Here is an 8898-nt window from a genome sequence, read left to right on the forward strand (position 1 = left end):
TGACATGTGATGTGCATTCTTTTTCGAAAACAATTATTTTTTAGAAATGTCTCGATATATTGTCTCTATAAGTGTATCATTCAACTTTTGTTTTTGTTAAAGAAGGAGAAGAAAATCGCAATACAAATCGAATCGGCACCCATGTATCGAGAAAGAATTGAATCAGGACAAAAGCATATCGTCGTAGCCCTACTGCTTTATGTGAACCTATCCTACTGCACACAGCTTCATCTTGGTTACCCTGGGAGCATTGTACAAGAGGAGCCTGTTTCTAAACAAGCATTAAAGTAATTTAATCACTGACCTCCAAAATCATAAATTGAAATTATGAATTTATTGTGTGTATGGCACCTGATTTCAATACCCATTGAATGAATGAATGAAACCTTTATTGCCCCGGGGGAATTTGTTTTGCACTTTGGGCAATTTATGTGAATGTTTAAACAGATGCTGCATATTCAGACAATCACTACTTATCAGAGTATCTTGGTTTTTAAAGGGATTGCATGCTTTTGTTTTTACAAAATAAAAAAAATTGTTAATTATGTCCTCTTTTAGTACCTTTGATTTAAGAATAGCCCATTTTCTGGTTTAAAAACTTCACTAATTCGCTCAAAATTCCCATCCTTACTTTGCATCAACAGTATTTACAGCTACCCTGTCAGCCATGACATTATGATTTAAAAAATGTAAATGAAATATTCATGCAGAAGAATCGGACTGAAGTTTAAGCCGGCTTAGCGCAGCTGTGCATTGAGGCTATCTTTTGAAGAGACGAGAAGGAGATAAGAGGGAGATGAGAATACAGCGTTGGAGAGACAGGAAGATGTAAAGCTGATAATAAAGGACAGTAAAATGAATGATTATGAAAATTGATGGGGGTCATCATAGAGAGTAGATGGAGTGGCAGAAGTGGATACGAGTTTTGAGTTCATGAAGAGATCACAGACCAAAGCCATCACAGACAGTATTATAAGCTTATGCTGCAGCTAAAAGGCAGTGCCAAAAATAATTCATGCACACCCACCACACATAGCATGCACACAGACAACAGATACAATGCATGCAAACACATGTAATCCCACACACACACGAGCACATGCATACTGATGAATACATCTTTATGTAGCACGCCCAGTTCCTCGATCATTCATCAAGGCCTGCTCATGCCACGATGAGCACTCTACCCCTTCACCCTTTCCCCTCTACCTCTACCACCATTCTGAATGGATGACCTTTAAGACAAATAAAAATGCAGGCTGTGAAGATTGCTTCGCTCAGATGAAAGCCTGCCAAAATGAGTGCTGTTGCCAGGCAGGGCAGCTTCGCTTTTTTCCGTCTCTAGAGGCAGACTTGAATGTTTGTGTTTGCTTTGTCTTTCTTCTGTTTTTTTTTCTCTCGAACATTACAGACTTGCCAAGTTTATGCTTGACATTCTTAGGTGTCTACGCGTCTTTACTCTGCCAAAGGCCAATCGTGCAAAAAAGCTTAAGATGCCTGGCATGAAACACTCTTTGCACCTCTGTCATCTCCCTCTCTGCTGTGACTGCACGTGTAAGATAGTTAGAAAGTGCAAGTGAGAGAGATAGATGTGTCACAACCGGTCAATAAGATTATAATTATTATGCAGATCTATTTAACCTTTTTGCCTAAACTGATGTCATTGAAAATGATGCAAGTGGAAAGCTACAAACAGCTACGGTATCATCTAGGTGCAGTATTGACTGGCTTTAGTAATTTGTCTCAAAATGCATAATAATCTCAATTAATTAATTGTGCACAGTGTTATGTAAGCATATGGGACAATGCAAATAATCCTCTGTGAATATGCTGTCTCTGATGTAAGCAAGTTTCTGTATATTTTTTAAAGGAAGTCCCATAAAATGCAGATGGTAGGCTAAGTGCACAATGAGAAGACGTCTGATGCTGTAATTTGTTTTTTAAGGCACAGACTGCAGTGTGAAGGATGTCTACGAAGCAGGCACATCATGTTCCCAGATTCCTGACATCCTTGCAATGCACAGCAGTGATGCAAAGCTGTGCAAAAGAAGCAGAAAAAACCCCAAATGAGAAGTATAGATCCATGTTTTATCTATACCAACTTTTTCCTATTGAGGGCCTTTAGTGGGGGCTGTGGCCTTTCCCAGCATGCAATGGGTGGATGGCAGAAAAACACCACATTGATTGCCAATCCATCAGGGATAACATGCAGAGTCAAACACATTCACACACCTAGTGTTAGTGTTTACCAGCTTCCTGTCTTGTACTATACACAGAAAATACATTTAAGACCATGATTTTATTGGGTTTTTTTGTGCAATGTTGTTAAGTTGTCATTTACTTTAATTGGCATTGCTCCCCTCTAATTACCTAGAGTCTATCTGTGGGATTCAATGTAACAGAATGATTAGCTGGTGCCTGGGGATCACCACTGCGCACACCGATCTGCACTGCAATCATTAACAGAATGAGAGCACTTAAAGAAAAGCACCAAAAACCCCAATGAGGTGCGGCATCCAACTTTTATGAACTATTTATTTACCTTTATTTGTCTGTTTTAAAAGTCTCTAAAAAGCTGTACAGCATCATAATAATTGTCAAGGTCAAATTTCATGTCTCATTAAAGAATTCCTTATTTCATTTTTGTATACAATGTTCAGGTTTTATAAGGTTTCAATGACAACAGAGTTTAGTAACATCTTGAGTGCAAGTCTTATTGATGATTCGGAGAATGAAAGACACAACACAAACACATGAGCGATGATCTGAGTTAGCTTCTACTTGACTATGTCGGGTCTTTGCACAGGGTTACCTGTGTGGCCTCATCACTGACACACCATTTCACACTGAGCATGCCTCATTTCTCCAACAGTCAATGGGGCACACAGAGGCAGTTAATGTGAACATGACCCACATAGACCCAGGCAACACGTGGATGATACACTGCAACTGCACAACATCTTAATCTTGACTTTGATGGAAGATGTGCTGGCATGGGATCAGTCATGGTCTTCACCTTGTATGATAGGACTGTTAATCTTGACAATGTCATGGGTTAGCCACTGATAAGCTATAGCGCTGCACTATTTAGCTATTCATATGCACGAGGCACAGCCGGGCTCAGACTCCTTCTTTAAAGAAAATTGCTTGTTGTAATATAATGTGAAATAGTATGAAAAGTTCCTCTATTTTGAAACAGAATATGGCGTGATCTATCATCCCAGAGATCAGAGAGCTTTTGCTCAATTTATAAGGCTGCATCTGCCTCAGGATGCTATTGCAGTCATCTGTCATTTCCCAAAGCATATGAAAAGATATTTCTCCCTACGATGCTGTGAGTTGCAGAGACAATGACGGTTTTGATTGAAAATTTCTTTTCATTTTGCATTTAAATACAAAAATACTTTCATCTTCCACAGATCCAATAAGGGAACAAAGCAATCAATGCAAAAGTCTTGTCAATGAAAGCTTTTTTTTTGACAATATGAATAAGAAATAATTGACTAATACTGCTTTTCAGAAAAGTCTGAGCTTTGCATCTTTATCTTACCATCATCAAACATAACGAATCTAAGGTTCTGATTTTCAATCAGGCTTTTAATCACAATCATTATGCCATGAAATGATACAATAATTATGCAATTATGGAACTGAAAAGAGAATCATCTTGCATCTGAGCGCAACGCAGGCCATAATATAAATAAGTAAGAAAACTTTTGTCTGGGAACAACTTTCAAAAACATATCAGCACATAAAATTGCCTGTAAACATTCACTGTTCAAAACATTCATCAAGATTGATTCTGACCTGTCGACACAGCTGAAAGTGCCCACAGTGATGCTTCAAATTCTACTGGCATGCTGCATAAAAAGTTTATAAGACAGTTTCAATTGATAGAGGTAGAGCAAGAGAGATTGGGGGAAATAAGGAGGAATGTGGTACTAACCTGAGCTCAACAGAGATATCAACTGTCTGCAGTCAGAATGTCAGATTTGGAAAAGTTGGCATGCATTTCTCCCTCTTCAGAATAACAGCTGCCTTATCAACATTTCCCTGGCTTTGGTATGGTTCGAACAGCCTCTGCATGATGTCTTTTGAGTGGGCTTGCCATTTGAGATATGAGAAATGTTGTGCGTAGAAAACAGTTGAACTTGGTCTGGCATTATCCAGACCAAGGGAGAGAAAAAATATGACTTCACGTGTTGAAAATTGAAGCAGCTTGACGAACGACCCTTCTTTCACTTTTTCCTGGGTAGCCTACGTGGGCTGTCTCAATTCAGAAGACAACCAATTTATGTGATTCTGCTTCAATGACAGCCCTGAAACCTCTGTAGCAAAATTACGGCAGCAGCATTCAAAACAAGAGGAGCAGACACGAGGTGCCTCGCTGACATTATTCTGCTGTGGTCACAAAGTTTGTCTCTCCAATTCTTTGACAGTTTACACAGAGATCATGCATGTATAAAGATGCCTGTCATGTGTTTCTCACAACTATGGATATTTTTACTGAATTCCAAGCAGCTTCTAACTGCATTTTGTCTCACTGTCATCTTGAATTTATTTTTTACTTTAGGTTACTTTAGTGAAGCGTTTGTGATATATGAAGACCATATTAACGCTTGTCCGTTGTCTTGTTTTATTGCCCTCTTACGTATACTGTTCAAAAACATTTAATTGAAGGCCAACTCTAGTCTATTTTCTAACCAAGGAGCACTCTGTAAAGGTGGTTCAATACCAAGTGGCCCCTTGGTCAGGACTATGCATCTCTGTGCTCAGCTCGTCCAATCGATTCTCCTCCTGGTTGCCCTCGATCGGTCATCTAACAGAACACAATTCACGCCTCCAAAATAAAGTTAAACTTAGCAGGACTCTCCAATGAATATGGGGGAGAAGGGGTGAGGTGACGGGGGGAGAGGGGTGCAGGATGGTCAAAAGGGACGGGGGGAGAGACACAGACTGCCTGATAGATAGATAGATAGATAGATAGATAGATAGATAGATAGATAGTTTATTTTTATTGTCATTCAACTGTACACACAGATTGCACATATGGACGAAATTTAGTTCCACTGGCTCATAATTACTGCTTTAACTAAAAACAAAAGTTTAAAAAATAAAATAAATAAATACAAATGCTACAGAGTGTTATTTTAACGTTTAAATATGACACTAAAAAAACAGCATTAATCTTATTGTTGCACATGTTGAATGGCAACATATAAAAAAACAGTTATTGCACGTTTAAGAAAATTGATACTGTTAAAATAGATACTGTTATGAAGGACACAGTACACACATTTCAACATCAAGCAAAGGTTCGACTGATATTTGTTGTACTGTAGAGATGTCAGGCTAGCTGTTTCCCCCTGTTTCCACTCATTTATGCTAAGCTAAGATAACAGCCTCCTGGTTTTAGTTTTATATTTAACGGACAAACCTGAGTGTGGTGTCAATCTCCTCATGTAACTCTTGGCAAGAAAGAAAATTAACTTACCGGTATTTCCCAAAATGTTAATGTATTCCTGGAGGGGAACAGACTCTTTTTACAGAAGACATTTGAGTTGTCAAAGCAGGAAAAGCACAGGTATAAATAATATCATTAACTCTATGCCGTTAGGTGTAACATGCCATGCCCACATAGAACATTGATGAAAGTTAAGGAAATGCATTCTTTTTTATGTGTCTTAGATTGACTTTGGTTCACCTTTGAGGAAAACATTTCTATACATTAGTTAATAATGAGCTCCCTATGAAGTCCAAAGAGGTTTTGCAACAATGCTACAACAGAGATGGCTGGAAATTAACATCATTACATCAGCCTCACATCAGTAAATTATTTCTAAATAGACAAATTTATATGGAACACAGATTAAAGGATATACTGCGCCAAATTGGTCCCAAATCATCATCACACCCTGCATGCAACTAGGCATGATTGATGTAAGAAATTAAGTGGAATGGCATCGCTCTTGTCGTCTCAAATGATCAAATCATTCCTACTTGTTTTTGGAGGGGATATCACAATAACACTGCCAACCACTGGTCTCGTTTCATGTAAGCAAACAACTCTCTAAATGCATTCACCCAAGACAAACACCTTCAGATCAAACATATTTGTTGTGTCCTTAATAGACATTTTTTTTTTGGTATTAAACACTGTGAAGACACAATAGTCAAGTCAAGCAAACGGAAATGAAAGAAATAGTGGAACCATTGAGTCCACTGCCATCAGACATAAATGGACAGCAGGGGTAATAGCTCCTTATACACCAGTCTCATCTCTCCCACTCTGGGCCTGGGTTGCCTGCTGCTCTTATCTTAACAGGCGCATCATCCTCTGAACAATTGCTGCATGCAATTGTGGCTCAGGGCCTTTAGGTTTGTGACTCCTGCTGCTGCAACTATCACTGCCAATAGCAAAGCTGCACACCCCAAAGTGCTGCTTTGAAATATGTCAAGCGAACATCTAAATCATATGAGTATTTCAAATAAAAAAAGATCTGTAAATGATTGGGGTGGCGGGGGAAATGGCCTCTGACGTTAACTGGACCTGCAGAGCTGAGAGAGGAGGTGATATCGGAGCAATTTGTCTTCCTTGTCATCTCCTTACTGGAGCTCAAAATATTGTTTATAGCTCTCACCAACCAACGCACTCCTCAGCAACTTTGATTGATGTATGAGGTGTCTCCATGGCAACCAGCATGTGGGAATGATAAGTGACTTTGGCAGAAGAGTATCTCCTTCTGGATTATTAAGACCACCTGAGGGTTGAGTGAGCGTTTGCCTCTTTGTATATCCTACATGTAAGCAATGACGAGCGGTTCTTGGCTAAACACGTCCGGCTGCTGTCACCTCCCACTCGAAGGGTTAATCTGATAAGAAGTATCATGATTGAGCAAGAATACATGTGATGCTGCATGCATGGAGTTTAACCAGTAGCTACTTATGGAGGGCTGTACACTGGTGTCTTGGGCTTATGCTCTGTGATGCGTTGTGACAGGCCAGTCATGGAAAGTGCTGTGAGATATTAAGAGAGAGACTCAACAGAGTGAGAGAATCAAATGGAGAAAAATTTGTGAAGTTATGCTCACCAACAGCAGCGGTTTAAATGCAATTAGGTCCCACCAAGATACAAAATGACTCCAGTGTTTGGTGATTGGTTAGCACCACTGAATATGGCTCTACAGTAATGGAAAGACCTGTCACATCTTGAGCTCAGCCCCTTCATTTTTCCAGTGCAGTGCTTCTATTTTTTGTTTATACCGTCAAAGCACAAACGTTAGCTCACTGGATCCCTGCACCCACCCAGTTGGCTCCGGAAGACACAAATGATGTCTTTGTATGCAGTATCCAGTAGAACCACTACGCCCTCTACTGGCCAAAAGACAAAATGCAGGTGTTAGGCATATTCAAGGCAATATTATACTGTACTGTAGTGTTGCCGGTAATAAAGTAAATAAGTGTGCACAAGCTCCCATGTTGCCTTAATCAAAACACAAACTGGGATGGTATCACAGACAGGAGTATTTGTACCAACTGACTGGGAAAGTTTAAAAAACAAACCAAAAACTGAAAGACACAACATACAATGTAATTTATTTGTTCACCTTATTATGACCTCAATTGCTGAATCTAAAATTGAGTGAATTAATTTGCAAGGTGCGACAATACAAGCTGGCATAACAGGATTAAACATAAAATAATTATTGTTGACTTCATGTGCGATATGATTTATGATTTATTTATGATACTTGTTCCACACTGGTTCTGACTGTGGAGACCTTTTCTAGAGGATCCATGCTCTGTGGCTCTAAAAATAGAGAGTTATTCTCTTACTGACACTAACATATGTTCAGGAGGCATTTAGAGGCACTCACTTTCTTCAATATGTATCTCCCTTCTGAGAACTTGACTCCTTTGCTGCAGGAAAATTGGCATCATATTTGATTGTGAAAATGAAGAGAAATGTTACTTTTTTTACTGTGAAATAATAAATCATTCATCATCAGCATGTATGTAGAGCAGCGGTCCAATTTATCTGTAGTGCAGCCCATACTGAGTGTGCCTGTAGCATAGTTTATGTAAATAGAGCATGTAAACTGTAGGAAGGGCAATGGAAACCACCCTACGAGACAACAGTCAGCCCACTGTAGCTGATACATCACTTTTCATACTGTTCCCAAGTGCATTTGTTCAGCAGTTCATGTATTTTCAGTGGTGCGGCTTCACAACTGCAGCCTAGGCTAATCTGTTTTGAATATAAGAAAGGCAGTTTTTGACATAATAGAATTAGTCTTGTAGGGAGACATGATCACATAGCATCTGGCTTGACAAAAGAGAGGTAAATCAGACATGCTGACATGACCACATACACATACATACTACATACAGGAGCTTTTCTTTTTTTTAACAGCATTGCGAGATAGATTCTGGGATCCAGTGGATGAATTAAAAGCAGCTGCCTGCAAGATTCAGACGGACAGGCTGAGACACAGGCAAACAGTGGCATAGACAGGTAGGCAGAGAGCCACAGACAGACAGACAGACAGACAGTTTGAGTCAACTGTGGGCTCAGGATGAAAGGTCTATTGACAAAATACACTGTAGACACACTCAATGCCAAACACTGTGTGGATCTGCTGAACCCCATCTAGCACAAACACACACGCAAACACACACAATGTAAAAACATTAGGCACTGTCTGTCAATCAATAGAGAATTGCTACCATGAGCTTGCAAATGCCTTGTTTATATAGTGTGCATGATAGAATATGCAAGTTTAAATGCCAGAATGAGGCATGCATGCATGCATTACTTGCACTGATATGATTTAAGTTGTGTCACAGTGTGCCAGGACTGGGACATCAACTTCATGTTCCAAGCCTGAGAGCAACTGA

The sequence above is a fragment of the Sander vitreus genome, chromosome 14 (assembly GCF_031162955.1).
Source record: "Sander vitreus isolate 19-12246 chromosome 14, sanVit1, whole genome shotgun sequence".
NCBI lineage: Eukaryota > Metazoa > Chordata > Actinopteri > Perciformes > Percidae > Sander > Sander vitreus.